The sequence below is a fragment of the Acinonyx jubatus genome, chromosome X (genome assembly GCF_027475565.1).
Source record: "Acinonyx jubatus isolate Ajub_Pintada_27869175 chromosome X, VMU_Ajub_asm_v1.0, whole genome shotgun sequence".
Taxonomy (NCBI): Eukaryota; Metazoa; Chordata; class Mammalia; order Carnivora; family Felidae; genus Acinonyx; species Acinonyx jubatus.
Genome location: NC_069389.1, coordinates 75,204,081 through 75,222,335, shown reverse-complemented (window position 1 = coordinate 75,222,335; position 18,255 = coordinate 75,204,081). Strand labels below are relative to the sequence as shown.

The 18,255-nt window shown below is 35.9% G+C and overlaps 1 pseudogene; it reads left to right on the top strand.

The window, feature by feature from the left end:
* Nucleotides 1-3,721: 3,721 nt before the first annotated feature.
* LOC106988508 (melanoma-associated antigen D1-like) lies at nucleotides 3,722-5,788 on the top strand (annotated as a pseudogene).
* The last annotated feature ends 12,467 nt before the right edge of the window (nucleotides 5,789-18,255 follow it).

The window sequence follows — 18,255 nt, the reverse complement described above, 5'->3', positions numbered from 1 at the left end:
ATGACCTCTTTATTTTCCAGAGAGGTATTATATTATCAAAGACAGGATAGATACTTAATTTCTGGGACACCTAACTTCTCCATATGTGTGGAGTACATTTAATAGAGTATGAGGCACAGTAACTATTAATAAAAGAAATGTGGGGGTGCCTGGGTGGCTCAGTCAATTAAGCATCTGACTTTGGCTCAGGTCATGATCTTGTGGTTCATGAATTGGAGCCCCATATTGGGCTCTCTGCTGTCAGCACAGAGCTTGCTTCAGATCCTGTCTCTCTCTGCCCCTCCCCTGCTCTCTGCCTGTCTCAAAACTAAACATTTAGAGAAAAAGAAATGTGTACTTACATCAAAATAAATTCTTTGGTAAGTTTCATATGAGTGAGGTTAATGGATTTCAGGAAAAAAAATGTACTATGGTGCTTTGTCATTCAGTTCTAGTGATTTCTTTTATCAGATTGAGTAACGTTGTTGTTACTTGTCCTTATCACAATAATTTAAAATAATTGTAAGCACAGGAGACATTTTCCATTAGTTGAGAAATAGCAGGTTGATTAGTGACTTGCACATGTTTGACTTGTCCCTCCACAACTTATTATAAAACAAAATAAAGATGATATAAAAGAAACAAGTTTGAATATAAATTCATCTACTGGTTTGACTAGTAACTGTGCACCATATACATATAAGGTATTTTCTAGATTTTGCAATTACAAAAGTGGTGTGGGTGGTACAAAGTGTCTCATGAAAAACTGTAAGAAAGGCAAGCCTTTTTAACGGTACTTAACACATTAGAACTTGGCATCACATTGCACAGCAACCAGTAAATTAAGTAATCTCTCTGAATAGTCTAAGTATTACCTAAAAAATGATAATAAGCAACTTTAAACAAGATATAATTTCACAAAAGGGTTAAAATATAACCGACAAATACATGCCATCAGTACAAGACTTAAAAGGAACCCCTCCTATACAAAACAATGTTCCACTTTGGAATTACAAGCATTCCTTGTTTTATTGCACTTTGATTACACTTTGCAGGTAATGCATATTTTACAAATTAAAGTTTGTGGCAACCCTACTTTGAGCAAGTGTATTGGTGCCATTTTTCCCCAAAATTGCTAACTTCATATCTGTGTTGCATTTGGGTAATGCTCACAATATTTCATACTATTTAATTATTATATTGTTATGGTGATCAGTGATTATTGATATTGCTATTGTAACTGCTTTGTGATGACACAAATTGCACCTGTATATGATGGTGAACTTAATAAATATTGTGTGTGTGTTCTGACTTCTCCACTGACTGGCTGTTCCCCTATCTCACTCCCTCTCCTCAGTTCTTCCAATTCCCAGAGGAACAATATTAAAATTAGGCCAATTAATAGCCTTACAATGACCTCTATGTGTTCAAGTGAAAGGACAAATCATATGTTTCTCATTTTTAATCAGAAGCTTAAAATGATTAAGCTTAGTGAGGAAGGCATATCAAAAACCAAGAAAGGCTGAAAGCTAGGCCCCTTGTGTCAAACAGTTAGCCAAGTTATAAATGCAAGGGAAAAGTTTTTAAAGGAAATTAAAAGTATTACTCTAGTGAACACACCAATGATAAGAAAGAGAAACATCTTTATTGCTGATATGGAAAAATTTCAGTAGGCTGGATAGAAGATCAAGCCAGCTCCAATATTCCCTTAAGCCAAAGCCTAATCCACAGCAAGGCCCTAACTCTCTTTAATTCCATGAAGAGGTGGGGAAGCTGCAAAAGAAAAAGTTTGAAGCTAGCACAGGTTGGTTCATGAGGTTTAAGGAAAGAAGTCATGTCCTTAACATAAAAGTGCAAGGTGAAACAGCAAATGCTTCAAGTAGATGTAGATGTAGAATCTGCAGCAAGTTATCCAGAAGATCTAGCTAAGATAATTAATAAAGGTGACTACACTCAATAACAGATTTTCAAAACAGCCTTCTACTTGAAGAAGACACCATCTAGGATTTTCATACCTAGAAAGGAGAAGCCAATGCCTGGCTTTAAAATGACAAGCTGACTCTCTTCTTAAGGGGTAATGCCGCTGGTGACTTTAAGTTGAAGCCAATGCTAATTCCAAAAATCCTAGGGGCCTTAAGAATTATGTTTATTCTGGCACAAAGAAATGGAAAAACGTTCCATGTTCATGGATTCAAAGAACAAATATTGTCAAAATGTCAATACTACCCAAAGAAATCTACATATTCAATGCAACCCATATCAAAATAACACCAGCATTCTTCACAGAGCTAGAAGAAACAATCCTAAAATTTGTGTGGACCCATAAAAGAACCTGAATAGCCAAAGCAATCCTGAAAAAGAAAACAAAAGCTGGAGGCATCACAATCCCGGACTTCAAGTTGTATTACAAAGCTGCAATCATCAGGACAGTATGGTACTGGCACAAAACAGACCTATAGATCAATGGAACAGAATAGAGAACCCACAAATGGACTTACAAATTCATGGCCAACTATATTTTGACAATGTAGGAAAGAATATCCAATGGAAAAAAAAGTCTCTTCAACAAAGGGTGTTGGGAAAACTGGACAACGACATGCAGAAGAATGAACCTGGACCACTTCCTTACACCATACATGAAAATAAACTCAAATGGATGAAAAACCTAAATGTAACACAGGAATCCATAAAAATCCTAGAGGAGAAAACAGGCAACAACCTCTTTGACCTTGGCTGTAGCAACTTCTTACTTGACATGTCTCCAGAGGCAAGGGAAACAAAAGCAAATATGAACTACTGGGAATTTATCAAGATAAAAACTTCTGCACAGTGAAGGAAACAATCAGAAAACTAAAAGGCAACTGATGGAATAGTAGAAGATATTTGCAAATGACATATCAGATAAAAGGTTAGTATCCAAAATCTGTAAGGAACTTACCAACTCAACACCCCAAAAGCAAATAATTCAGTGAAGAAATGTGCAAAAGGCATGGATAGACAATTTACAAAGAAGACATACAGATGGCTAACAGGCAAATGAAAAAAATGCTCAACATCACTCTCATCATCAAATGAAATTGCAACCACAATGAGATACCACCTCACACCTATCAGAATGGCTAAAATGAACAACCCAGGCAACAACAGATGTTGGCAAGGATGCAGAGAAAGAGGAACCCTTTTGCACTGCTAGTGGGAATGCAAACTGGTGTAGCCACTCTGGAAAAGCCACTCAGGACATTGATTAGTGTCCTGCAGCTTGAGCTCTTTTGCATTTCAGAATTCCTTATTGTGTGTGTGTGTCTTAGAATTCTTCTTGGACCATGTGATGCCTGAGTGGCATTGTCAATTTTGACTCAGGTCATGATCTCAAGGTTCGTGAGTTCAAGACTCCCTTTGGGCTCTACACTGACAGTGCAGAGCCTGCTTGGATCCTCTCTCTTCCTTTATCTCTGCCCTTCCCCTGCTCGCTTTCACTCTCTGCTCTCTCTCTCTCTCTCTCTCTCTCTCTCTCTGTCTCTCAAAAATAAGTAAGCTTAAAAAAATTATGTCTGTTCTGGGATACTGACTGGCATTTTCTACTGGACAAGGAGAGGGTGCAGCGGCAGAAAACCAATCAGGGGAATTTCAATTCTCTGAGTGATGAATAAGGGAGGCAACAAGGGGGTTGGGGTTAGAGTCTGAGGCAAGGCTCTGCTCTTTCAAGAGGGACAGGAACCATGGCTCAGAAAAAGGAGTTGGTATGGGCCTCCTGCACTTGCAGGCCAAGGCCTCTATCGAAGACAACACCTTACTTATGCAGACTCTTATGAGGGCATCCAGAGTTCGGAGGATCCACCTACCAACCAGGCCACAGCAGCTGGGCCAAATGCTCGTTCCCAGAGTTCACAGCCCCCAACAGCCAGTGAGATGGCTGATGTTCGAGTTTTAGCAGCTGCCACTATGCCCAAAACAGTTTTAATGCTCAGAACGCCATGACAAAAGGCCCAAATCGTGTGTATGATTTCTTTCAGGCTCTTAATGCCAAGGAGATTTCCAATGTCCTACGTAAGGCAGCCTTTAAGTCCCAGGATGCCACCCCAAAGGTCTGAAAATGCTGCCTATGATATTTTCCACCTGCAAGTTAACAGCTAACAAGTCCAAGATGGCCTTTAAGTCCTTGAACACCACTATTAAAGTTGGCCCAAGTGCCACCTACAATTTCTCTGTCATAGCCAGTGATATGGTTAATACTTAGTCTAAGACAGCCTTTAAGGCTTTGAATGCCACCACTAAGCCCCCAAAAGCTTATACCCATACCCAGAATATTAAACAAGCTCCACAGATATCAGCAGATGGTTCTGAGGCTCAGACTCTAGAGTCCAGGACTATAATTTGGCTATAATTTAGAGCAAGAGAACACACAAGGTTAATACCTTGAATGTAGAAAAGGATAGCAGTGGGGATTAGAGGCAAGTTCTACTGGCTGCAGGGACCTGGAGGTCTGCCCACCTTGGGCACCCTCCAATGTGCTCTGGCAGACCCCATTGTCCTGGCAGAACCCATCAGGCTGGCAAAAACAGCCAGCCAGGCAGACCCCACCAGCACATCAGAACCTCCCAGCTAGGACAGACCCCACCAGCCTGGAAGAACTCAGTTGCTTGGCAGAACCCCATTGTCTGGCTTGGTACGGTTGTCTGGCTGAACCCACTGGTCTGGCAGAACCCACCAGGCGGGCAGCATCCTTCAGATTGGCAAGTCCCTCCTGACTGGCCACTACCACCTGACTGTCTTCTGCCACCTGATTGGTCACTTTCCACTGACGGGCCACTCCCACCTGATTGGTCAATTTCACCTGACTGGCAGAATCTGCACCCCTCTCCCAACTAGCATGCGTCACAGAACCTGGGTTCCCCACAATGTCCAGATGTGGCCCTTCTTCGGGAAAGAACAAATAAGTTGATTCAATACTTGATGCTTAAATATTATACCAAGGTGCCCATCAATCACTCAGAAATGCTCTGGGATATCAGCCATAAATGCACTGATGTTTATCCTGGAGAAGAAATTTGGGATTCAACTGAAGGAGATTGACAAGAGCACCTGTAGATTCTTCTCAGTAACCCCCAAGTCCCTAGCTGGCACACTGGGGACAAAGACACACCCAAGCTGGGTGTTCTCTTAGTGGCATTGGGCATCATATTCATGAATGGCAACTGTGCCAGTGAAGCTGTCCTCTGGGAGACACTAAGCAAGATGGGACCGAGTTCTGGGGTGAGATATTCTCTCCTTAGAGATCTAAGGAAACTTCTCGTTTATGAGTTTGTAAAGCAAAAGTACCTGGATTACAGACAAATGCTGAACAGCAACCCTCTTGAGTATGAATTCCTCTGGGGCCTCTGTTCCTACCATAAAGCTAGTGAGATGAAAGTGCTGAGATTCATTGCAAAGGTTCAGAAGAGAAATCCTTGCCACTGGACTGCATCATTCATGGAGGCTGAAAAAGAGGCCTTAAATGCTCTGAACGCTGCTTCAGCTGAGGCTGAGGACCAGGATGAGAGGAAAACCTGAGTGGAGATTGCAGATGGGGCTGTATCTGGGCCCAGGACCTGGGATGACATTGAGTTCGGGCTGCTGATCTGGGCAGAGGAAGGAGATTTTGGTGATCCCTGGTCTAGAATCCCATTTACCTTCTGGACCAGATACCACCAGAATGCCCACTCCAGATTTCCTCAGACCTTTGCTGGCCTCTTTATTGGCCCTGGTGGTACAGCCAATGCCATTTTTTTCTGCCAACTTTGGTGTCATTGGTTTCTTCTGGGTTGAGTGAAATTGGCGAATATTGATAATTAGTTGCAATAGTCTTTCTGCTAAGTGAGGCTGAAGCCTCAGATTCCTTCTAAACACAGCTATCTAGAGAGCCACGTTCTGTTGATTGAAAGTAGCGTGTGAGATCAATTTGTTTTATGTTCCTTGTTTGTTGCTTTTCTTCTCCCTGTGTGCTGTCAATCTTTGGTATAAGAGTTGAAACTGCAAAGTGAAAAAAAAAATGTCTATTCTGCCCGTGATCTATAAATAGAACAAAATAGCCCGAATGACAGCACATCTGTTTACAGCATGATTTACTTAATATTTCAAGCCACTTCTAAGACCTACTTCTCAGAAAAAAAAATCCTTTAAAAATATTACTGCTTATTGACAATGCATCTGGTCACCCAAGAGCTCTGATGGACATATACAATGAGATTAATGTTGTTTTCATACCCCTAACACAATATTCATTCTGCAGCCCATGAATCAAGGAATAATTTTGACTTTCAAGTATTATTGTTGAAGAGATATATTTTATGAGACTATAGCTGCCATAGATAATAATTCCTCTAATGGATCTAAACAAAGTAAGTTGAAAACCTTCTGGAAGGGATTCACTATTCTGGATTCCATTAAGAACATTTTATGCTAAGTGAAATAAGTCAGGCAGAGAAAGACAGATACCATATGTTTTCACTCATATGTGGATCCTGAGAAATTTAACAGAAGACCATGGGGGAGTGGAAGGGGGAAAAAGTTACAGAGAGGGAGGGAGGGAGGCAAACCATAAGAGACTCTTAAATACTGAGAACAAATTGAGGGCTGATGGAAGGCGGAGGAGAGGGGAAAGTGGGTGAAGGGCATTGAGGAGGGTACCTGTTGGGATGAACACTGGGTGTTGTATGGAAACCAATTTGATGATAAATTATATTTAATATATATAAAAAAGAACCTTTCTGACTCATGGTGAAAGGTCAAAGTATCAATATTAACAGGATTTTGTATGAAGTTGATTCCAACCCTCATGGAGGATTTTGAGGGGTTCAAGACTTCAGTGGAGGAAGTAACTGCAAATGTAGTGAAAATAGCAAGAGAACTGAAATTAGAAGTGGAGCCTGAAGGTGTGATGAATTCCTACAATCTCACAATGAAAGTTTAACAGGTAAGGAGTTAATTTTTATGGGTGAGCAAAGGAAGTGATTTCTTGAGATGAAATCTACTCCTGGTGACAATGCTGTGAAAATTGTTGAAATGACAACAAATAATTTAGAATATTACATAAAATTAGTTGATAAAGCAGTGGCAGGGTTTTAGAGGAATGACTCCAAATTTGAAAGAAGTTCTACCATGGGTGAAATGCTTTCACATAGCATCACACATCCTTTGTGAAAGGAAGAGTCAATCAATGTGACAAGTTTCATTGTTATTTTATTTTAAGAAATTGCCACAGTCACTCCAAACTTCACTAACCACCATCCTGATCAGTCTGTAGTCAACTTGAAGCAAGACCCTCCACAAACCAAAAAAAAAATGTGACTCACTGAAAGCTCAGATGATGGTTAGAATTTTTTAGCAATAAAGAAGTTTTTTTAATCAAGGTGTGTACATTTTTCAGACATAATGCTATTGCACAGTTAATAGTATAATGTAAATGTAAATGTTACATGCACTAAGAAACAAAAAAAAATCATTTGACTAGCTTTATTGCCATTTTTATTTTTTGCAGTGGTCTGGAACCAAACTGCAATTATCTCTAAGATACACCTGTACAGCATGGATCATTCTCTAGTTAATTCATCTCCCATGCAGCGACATCTGTCTCTCCTTTGAGGTCACATAGCACTTTTCAGTATCTTTATTCGGACACTTATGACTTTCTATTTTTTTATAGTCTCCACTAGAATGGATGGAAGCTTTTTTAAGTACCTGGATTTTTGTGTTTGTATCATTCACAGCTCCTTGTATATAGGAAATGCAAAATAGTTGTTGAACAAATAAATACTTTTGATGACTACAGATTCATTCATAAAATCCAGAATAATAGGAGGTAGCCTCTATAACAATACAGTTTAATATGAATTAAAAGACAAAATTATTAGAAAGTTGATAATATAAATTGTTATATTTCAAGAAATGGTAAAAACTGAAAAAAGAAAATCATTGTTTTTATTTATTTATTTATTTATTTATTTATTTATTTACTTACTTATTTATTTAATTCAGCAAGTATTTAATTGAGCTCCTGCAGTATACTACTTTACTAGGGACAGAGGCTATAAAGATGAATAAGACATGGTGTTTTCCTAAAAGAGTATGTTAATTGCATGCAAGGTAAGCTTTTTTTGGGGGGGTATTAAATTTACAATGAGTTATTAAAGGATGCCAGGAATATTATGATTATGGTGTTAATCTTAAAAGAACTTGTCACAGAGGGAAAATATGTCTATCTAAAGCCACTCCCACAGTGCTGTATTGCTACTAAATTCAGAGCATGGGTGATTAGACTGGACCACCTTTCAATTGCCTTTCTTCCCTAAGGATCTTATGTACTTACTGCGATAATGCAACTTAAAGAGAATTAACATAGATTCCATTAATGTGCAACTTGCTTACTAGGAGTTGTGTCAACTTCAACAACTATCAGAAGAGCTGACATGACCACTATGATTCATATACACAAAATGACTCACGTCTCATACAGACTCAGATCATATATATATATATATAGAGAGAGAGAGAGATCATATATATATATATATATATATATATATATATATATGTGTGTGTGTGTGTGTGTGTGTGTGTGTGTATGTATGCACAATTCTATATAAAGTTTCTTAATTTTTAGAATGTAGATACGACCATTAAAAGTTAAGTTATAATATACCAGTGCTGTTCTATGGTTATAAAATTTGATCTCTAATTAAATGTGACTTTTCACATTTTGACTTTTAGGGAGATGGAAGAGCCTCAGAATATTTAACAAAAAACATCTGCTGAAATGGTTAATTTTCATGAGTGAAAAGACATTGGTAGCTCACAGGGCAAATTCCCACATTATCTTTTCTTTTCATCCATAATGAATATTTTATCCATTACACTATTCAAGATTTTGAATATTATTTCCATTGTTCTTCAAAATAGGCTTCGGTTTGCTTTCTCCTTTTACCCTTTGCCACCCCTACCCTTGGTGAAATCTCAAATCAGGAAGACTTTAAAATTCTTTTCTGCTAACACATTATTAAGAATTTGGGAAGTCCTAGACTAATATAAATTGTTTTTTAGGAAATTTTTTTTCTTAGCCAGTTTGGGTTACTATAACAAAATGCCACAAAATGTATGGCTTACAAATAACAGAAATTTATTTATTATAGTTCCAGAGGCTGAAAATACAAGATTGGGGTGCCAGCCTAGTTTGGTTCTTGTTAAAGTTGTCTTCTGGGTTGTGGATTGTTAATTCACATGCCAGAAAGAGGGTGAGAGAACTCTCTGAGGTCCATTTTATAAGGTTTCTAATCCTATTCATGAGGACTCTATTCATGAGGGCTCCACCTCATTATCTAATTATCTTCCAAAGTCCCCACCTCCTAATGTAATGATATTATTGGTTAGGACTTCAACATAATATTGGGGGAACACAAGCATTCAGTCCATAACAATTTTTTCTAAAAAAAAATCCCCGAGATGCATCTTATAACATTGTCTTTTGCCTCCAAATTACTAGTGCAATGAAGCAGTGAAGAGAGTTGCTACTGATAATAATAATAAGCAATAACAATACGATTTACATAGCTCCTTTCATCTTCAACATTCTGAAAACATCCTGTAAAAGAATCATTTCTGATGTGTAACCACCTCTGGGGAAAATTTGTAAGCCATTAATTAGCTGGCCATCAGTTAGAGACAGGAAGTGAAGAACGTGTTTCCCAGCAAAAACTGCAGGATATACAATGTAATTACTAATTTAGAGTTGGTTTAGGACACCGGAGCTAATTTATGTCCATATCTTTGAAAAAGTAGCATTGGATAATTAGTGAGTACAAAGTGATAAGGATTTCAATTGTGTATCTTAGCTAGAAGACAAAGATTCCAATAACAGTATCTTCACGAATGCTGATTCAGTGCTGCTTGAATCATGGTGTGAAGCAATCAAGAGATGTGATAATTTCTCAGCTGGGAATATAATGTTACACACACACATATATGCACTCACAAAAGAATATAAAAAGTCTGTAGATTTATTGAGTGGATTTGCAAAAACAGTAATGTGTCCTAACACTAATTGCAACTGTTAATTTTACAATGCAGCTTCCCTGCCTTTTGATTCAACAGTGCAGGTGTACCCCATTATATGGGGATTTGCCAATGAGAAATTCACCATAATGGAAAAGTAGAGAATAAATTCAATATATGTTTCCAGAAACCTCACATGAACAGAAATTTCCCAACAGACTGTTTCCAGGAGCATATACAAAATGAGATCTCCAGTTGTCTGTATCTTACCACAGAAACAGCAGGATGTGACCAGCTGCTACTCATATCTCCCACAGCCTGATCTTGGATGTGCCATCAAGTCTAGGTCACGTCAGTAGGGGAGGAGAAGTTGCCTGCATGAGGTAAGCATTTGAAACTAAAGCAAGGTAGAAAGAGCAGGGCTTCCTGCATCCCATGCCTGAATTGAGCCATGGCTTCAGGCCATGCAGGTAGCAGATGTTCAGAGTTAGTGGAGTAACTATACCACTCTTGTGCCATTAATCACCTATAGGAAGGAACTGAACAAAATAAATTTAAGAACACTTTCCTTACATTCTATGGAAGAAGATCATTTGTTGTATAGAAATCTGCTCCACAAGCAGTTTTTCTGGGTGGTGATTATTAGTTAAATCAAGTAATGTCCAATTATTGTGAGATCTGCCAGTAATTAAATGGTTATATGTTGGGAAGGCAACAGTAATGAAAAGAAAAACACCTATGAGCACTTAATAAAATGATGAAGGGGAGAAATAAACACTCTTCAAATAGTTCAGATGAAAAATAAACATTTTATTCATTTAGCATATAGATCTCATGTTCTTATTTCCAGGGATGTTTTAAAAGATTTTATTTATTTTGAGAGAAAGAAACATAGAGAGGGAGTAGGGGAGGGGCAGGGAGAGAGAGAGAGGGAGAGAGAGAGTACCAAGCAGGCTCTGTGGTGTCAGGATGGAACCCAATGTGGGGCTCAAACCCACGAACCCATGAGGTCATGACCTGAGCCGAAACCAAGAGTCAGAAGCTCAACCAACTGTACCACCCAGGGGCCCTCCAGCAATATTTTAATGCTAACATTGGAGTATGAGGTTACTCCTATCTTCCCAACTCCCACTGCATCACATTAATTAGTAGCAATTGTAGAATCTTAGGATAGGAAGTGAAGCAAGACCAATTTTCTTGTCTCAATTAATATTGCAACTATATAAATCCAAATTAAACAATGTCCTGATTTTTAAAACTTAAATTATGTTTAAGAAAAATTTTATAAAATAAATAAGACATTCCTCTAACTCTCTTAAGAAAATATCCATTAGATAATTCAATAAGATTATTATTTTTTAAAAACTATTGATTATTGTATCTAATGATTATTTGTGTTGAAAAAGAGTGATTCTCTCAGTTGTTATGGAGACTGTAGAGTTGTTTGTCCAAGTGATCAGCAAAACCATGTTCTTTATGATTTAGTCTACTATTTATGGTTATCTTATGTCTTAGGAGGTCAATGTATCTATACTGAGCCTACAATACACCTCTCTTTCATCACATTATAATTTAATATTGTTCTTGCACTTTGCGCTAAGACATGAAGTACAAAGCCTATGACAATTTGACACCAATAGATATGAGACATTGTATCATGAGCTTGATAATAAATATTTCGGTTTCTTATCAGTTTCTTGGTAATGTTCTGGATGTCTGAAAACTGCAGAAGTCCAGTCTCCAAATAAAAACTCCCTGCACTTCATTAAAAAAAAATAGTAAAGAAACAGAGTCATAGGGGCCAGGATGAGTAAAAGGAATTTTTAGAGAGAAAAATTTTAATTTTTCAAGCTTAATAAAGAAATTTAGAGTCTCAACCCTAAGGAGAATTTTTCTAAGTTGTGGTTTCTTTATAAGTAACCTTAATGATATAAACCTTAACATTAAAATTATAAATAATAACCTGCAAGAGCAATCTTAATGAATAATTATAAAGCACTCATTTCAAAATTTTTAAGTTCTAATTAGCCAAAACTTCTTTCATATCTTCAGCCTTGATTTGAATCTTTGTATCATCAGTGTTATTAATTCTAGATTGGAGCTAACAGAATAAGTATAATAAATATTTTCACATATTAAACTCAGATATCATATCCAAAATGAGTTTTCTTTTTTCCATTTAAATCGTCTGGAGTTGCCTCACCTATTCCTAGAATGGTATAGTTTCAAGTCTTCCAGTCATCTTTCTTTCTCCTCTATCAACATTTTGCTTTGGGCTGTCTGTGTAAAGTCCCTTTAATTTTGATATAATTATATTTAATCTGTAGGATACCTGAATGGATGCCAAAAACCCTCAAAACGTTGTTCAATTTTAGGCAAAATGCAATTGGATAATTGGATCATTAACAAAACTGACACTTGCTAATGTGGATGTTCTGGAAATTAGGAGTTCAACTACTTAGCTCAGAAAACCATCCTTCTTTTAATGCAGTCTAATATCACATTAGTTTTATTGGTAACCTTATTATGCTCTTACAGTATTTTGGGCTGCCTGTCAATTAATAATGTTAGAATGTTAAAAAAAATTTCCATTGTGGTAGAAATACTTAACAGACCTAGTTTCTAAACACAATTTTAAGTCCAGAATACAGTGTTAGCTATACACACAATGTTATGCAATTGATCTTTAGAACTTACTCATCTTTCATGACTGAAATTTTATACCCATGGGGAGTCCCATTTCCCCATTCTTCTTGTGCCAGAAAACCACGTTTCTACCCTCTGTTTCTATGAGTTTGACCATTTTTAGATATCTCATATAAGTAGTATCATGTAATATTTTCCTATCGATGACTGGATTACTTCTCTTAGCATAAAGTCTTCAAGGTTCATCCATGCGGTCACATACAGCAAGATCTCCTTCTTTCTAAAGGCTGATTAATATGCCATTGTATTTATATACCACATTTTCTTTATCCATCCATACCACATTTTCTTTATCCATCAATCAATGAACATTTAGGTCATTTCTATATCTTGGCTATGAATAATGCTGCATTGACAGTGCAAGTGCAGATATCTTTTGAAATCTTGATTTCAGTTCTTTGGATATGTATTCCAAGAGTGGGATTGCTGGATCATATGGTAGTTCTATTTTTGACTTTTTGAGAAACTTCCATGCTATTTTCCATAGTGACATCACCATTTTACATTCTCACTAATAGTGCACAAGATTTCCCTTTTTGAATATCCTCGCCTTCACTTATTATCTTTTTTTTCATTTTCCTTTCTTTTTTTTTTTGTTTTGTTAGTAAGGAATCCTAATAGGTGTGAGGTGATATGTCACTGAGGGTTTTTTCTCAGATTGATTGGCATATAATTGATATATCTATATATATCTATATATATATTTATAGATATATATATAGATATATATATCTATATATATATTTATAGATATATATATAGATATATATAGTGAAATGATTACTACAATCAAGTTAAATAACATATTCATCACCTCACATAGTTAGCTTTTTTGGTGAGAATGTTTAAGATGTACTTTCTTAGCAAATTTCAATTATATAATTCAATATTCAATTCAGTATTAACTATAGTCTCCATGATGTATATTAGATTATTTGAACTTATTTACCTTATAAGTGAAACTTTGTACCCTTTGATCAACATCTCCCCATTTCCCCTACATTCTAGCCCCTGAAAACCATCATTGGTATTGGTTTGGCATTAATTCTTCTTTAAATATTTGGTAGAATTCACCAGTAAAGCTATATAATTCTGGGCTTTTATCTGTTGGGAGATTTTTGATTACTGATTCAATATCCTTAATAGTTATAGGTTTATTTGGATTTTTCTATGTCTTAATGATTTGGAATTGATAGGCTGTTTCTAGGAATTGATCTGTTACTTCTAGGTGATACAACTTGTTGGCATAAATTGTTTATAATAGTCTCTCATGATCCTTTATATTTCTGCACTGTCAGTTTTAGTATCTCCTCTTTTATTTCTGATTTTTTAGTTTTCTCTCTTTATTAGTGTAGCTAAAAGTTTTTATATTTTTAGTTTTTCAAAAAAAAAAAACTTAGTGCTGCTGATGTTTTCTGTTGGTTTTGTATCTTTATTTTATTTCTGCTCTGATAGTTTTCCCCCTTCCTTCTGTTAGCATTGGGCTTAGTTTGTTCTTCTTTCTTTAGTTCCTTGAGGTATAAAATTAGATTGTTTGAGATCCTTCTTTTACTTAATGTAGACATTTATAGCTATAGACTTCCCTCCCCTAACTGTTTTTGCTGTGATCCATAAGTTTTGGTATGTTGTGTTTTTATTTTTGTTTGTCTTGAGATATTTTTAATTTCCATTTTCATTTTTTTCTTTGGCCCATTCATTGTTCAGATATGTATTGTTTAATTTCTGAATATTTGTGAATTTTCCTGCTTTCCTCTACTGATCTCTAGTTTCATATCATTGTGCTCAGAAAAGATACTTTATATGATTTAAATCTTACTAAGTTTATAAAGGATTGTATTGTGGTCTAATATGTGATATATCCTAGAGATTGTTCTGTGTGCACTTGAGAAGAATATGCATTCTGCTACATTTGGATGGAATGCTCTGTACATGTGTTAGGTCCATTTGATCTAAAGTATATTTCAAGTCAAAATTTCTTTATTGATTTTCTGTCTGTATCACCTATCCATGGTTGAAAGTGAGTATTGAAGTCCCTCACTATTATTGTGTTCCTGTCAATTTCTGTATTCAGATCAATACATTTAGAAGTATTCATATATTTAGGTGCTACAATGTTGGTTGCATATTTACTGTTGTTATACTTTCTTAATGAGCTGACTCATTTATCATATAATGACCTTCTTTGTCTCTTGTTACAGTTTGCTTAAAGTCTATTTTTTGCCTGTTATAAGTATAGCTATCCCTGTTCTATTCTGGTTTTCATTTGCATGAAATATCTTTTTCTATCCCTTCACTATGTCCTTAAAGCAGAAGTGAGTCTCTTATAGGCAACATACAGTTGAGGCTTTTTTTTGTTTTATTCATTCAGCTACTCTGTATCTTCTGATTGGAGGGTTTAATTAATTTACATCTAAAGTAATTATTTATAGGTAAAAACTGTTGCCATCTTATTAATTGTTTTTTTGGATGTTTTCTAATTCCATTCTTCCTCTCTTGGTGTCTTCCATTGTGAATCAATAATTTTCTGTAGTGATATGTTTTGATTTCTTTCTCCTTATATCTAATATAGGTTTTTGTTTTGTGATTTACCATAAGGCTTACAAAAAGCATCTTATAGGTATAATAGTCTACTTTAAGCTGATAAAATTGAAATTTGCACACAAAACTTTACCCTTTTATATCCCTCACCCATTTTATGTTTTTGATGTTACAATTTACATATTTTTATATTGTGTATCTGTTAAAAGTTATTGTAGTAATTTTAATACTTTTGTCATTTAACCTTTAAACTAGAGCTGTATGATTAACACACTACCATATTACAGCATTAAACTATCCTAAATTTGACTATATAATTATTTTACCAGTGAGGTTTATACTTTCATATGTTTTCATGTTACTAATTAGTATATATTTTTTAAATCTTAGTTTGGAGAACACCCAGGTGATGAGTTATTTGTTTTTATTTGAAAGTAGGCAGAATAGGTAGTTTGGAAAAGATGACTAGAATGTAGACAGGGTGTAAGAAAGTGAGGAAGAATAAGAGAAAGAACCACAATTACATGAATACCTAAAAACTTGGTTGTGAACACTTGGCCTCTGGATAAATGCCACCAAATAGAAAACATTTTCCATGTGCCTGACCAAGAGACCCAGCTACATGCTGCTTTCCATTTTAGTTATATTTCTAACAGCTATGGTTTACTATTCAGAAAATCTGCCCTTTTACATTTTCTGCATGATGCAGTGAATTGCAATGTTCATATCAGAGAGCATTAATCTGAGAAGACAGTGGACCTTCAAGAAATGGAATCATTTTCATTTGCATGCTTTCCTTTTCTATTCATCAGGATAAAAATATATGCATTTCTATGAGTGAAATAAAGCATCTGGATTTCATGTTACATTCTGTAAAAACAAAAACAAACAAATCAATGCAAACTAGAAAATAAAAGTGAGGTTGTCTTTGAAAACACAGTCCTGGTGTGCCCGGTTGGCTCAGTTGGTTAAACGGCTGACTCTTGGTTTTGGCTCAGGTCACAATCTCATGTTTCATGACTTTGAGCCCCGAATCAGGCTCTGCACTGACAGTGCAGAGCCTGCTTGGGATTCTCTCTCTCTCCACCTCTCTCTCTCTGCCCCACCCATGTTTTCTCTCTCTAAAAATAAATAAATAAACTTAAAAAATAGAAATAAAAATGTTGTATAAAAAATAAAATACAGTCCTAAGGTGTTTTGACAGAAAGTAATCCAAACAAATCTAAAAAAATAACATATTTAATGCCACTTTAATGAGTCTCAGAACATTTAAAAATCTGTGGTGTGATGGAAAACTCACTGGAATATGAGAAGGATATTTTTCTTTGATTTTTTATTCTGCCAGAAATATTTCATGGTACACTTGGAGATGAGAGATTCTTAAATTTTCATTTTAGTATACTTAACATACAATGTTATAGTAGTTTCAGGTGTATAATATAGTGATTTAACAATTCCATACATCACCCAGTGTTCGTCACCACAAGTGGACTCCTTAATCCCCATCACTTATTTCAACAATTCTCCCACCCACTTCCCCTCCGGTAATCATCAGTTTGTTCTTTACAGTTAAAAATCGGTTTCTTGGTTTGCTCTCTTTTTTCTTTTTCCTTTCCTCCTTTGTTTTGCTTCTTAAAAACCACATATAAGTGAAAACATATGGTGTTTGTCTTTTTCCGACTTATTTCTTAGCATTATGCACTCCAGCTCCATTTATGTTGTTGCAAAGGGAAAAATTTCATTCTCTTTTATGGCTGAATCATATTCCGTTGTGTACTTGTATACCACGTCTTCTTTACACATTCATCTATCCATGGACATTTTTGCTGCTTCTGTATCTTGGCTATTGTAAATAATGCTGCTCTAAACATAAGGATGAGTGTATGCCTCTGAATACACAGTGTATATCCTTTTAAATACCCAGTAGTGCAATTGCTGTATTGTAAGGTAGTTCTATTTTGAACTTTTTGAGGAAACTCCACACGGTCTTCCAGAGTGGCTACACCAGTTTGCATTCCCACCAACGGTACATGAGGGTTTCTTTTTCTCCATATCCTCACCAAAACTTGTCATTTCTTGTGTTTTTGATTTTAGCCATTTTGACAAGTGTGAGGTGAAATTGCATTGTAGTTTTTGACTTGCCTTTCCCTGATGATGAGTGATGGTGAGCATTTTTTCATGAGTCTGTTGGTAATCTGGATTTCTTTGAAGAAATGTCTGTTCATGTCTTCTGCCCACTTTTAAATGGATTATTTGTTTTTGGGGAGTGTTGAGTGGTATCAGTTCATCATATATTTTAGATACTAACCCTTTATTAGATAAGTCATTTGCAAATATATTTTCCCATTCTGTACGTTGCTTTTCAGTTTTGTTGATTGTTTCCTTTGCTGTGCATAAGGTGTTTATTGTGTGTGTGTGTGTGTGTGTTTTCATTTTGAGGAGGTCCCAATATTTTATTTTTGTTTTGTATCCCTTGCCTCAGGAGACATATTTAGAAAAATGTGATGGCCAGTGCCAGAGACATTACTGCCTGAGCTCTCTTCTAGGATTTTGATAGTTTCAAGGTTTCACATTTAGGTGTATAATCCATTTTGAGTTTATTTTTGTGTATGGTATAAGATAATCGAATAGTTTTATTCTTTTCCATGTAGCTGACCAGTTTTCCCAACACCTTTTGTTGAAGAGATTTTTCCCATTGGATGTTCTTTCTCGCTGTGTCAAAGATTAATTGACCATATAATTTTGGGTTTATTTCTGGGTTTTCTATTCTGTTCCACTGATCTATGTGTATATTTTTGTGCCAGTACCATACAATTTTGATCACTACTGCTTTGTAATATGACGTGAAGTCTGGAATTATGATATCTCCAGCTTTGCTTTTCTTTTTCAAAATTGCTTTGGCTGTTCAGAGTCTTTTGTGGTTCCATATACATTTTAGGATTTTATGCTCTAGTTCCATGAAAAAATGCTGTTGGTATTTTGATAGGGTTACCTTAAATATGTAGATTG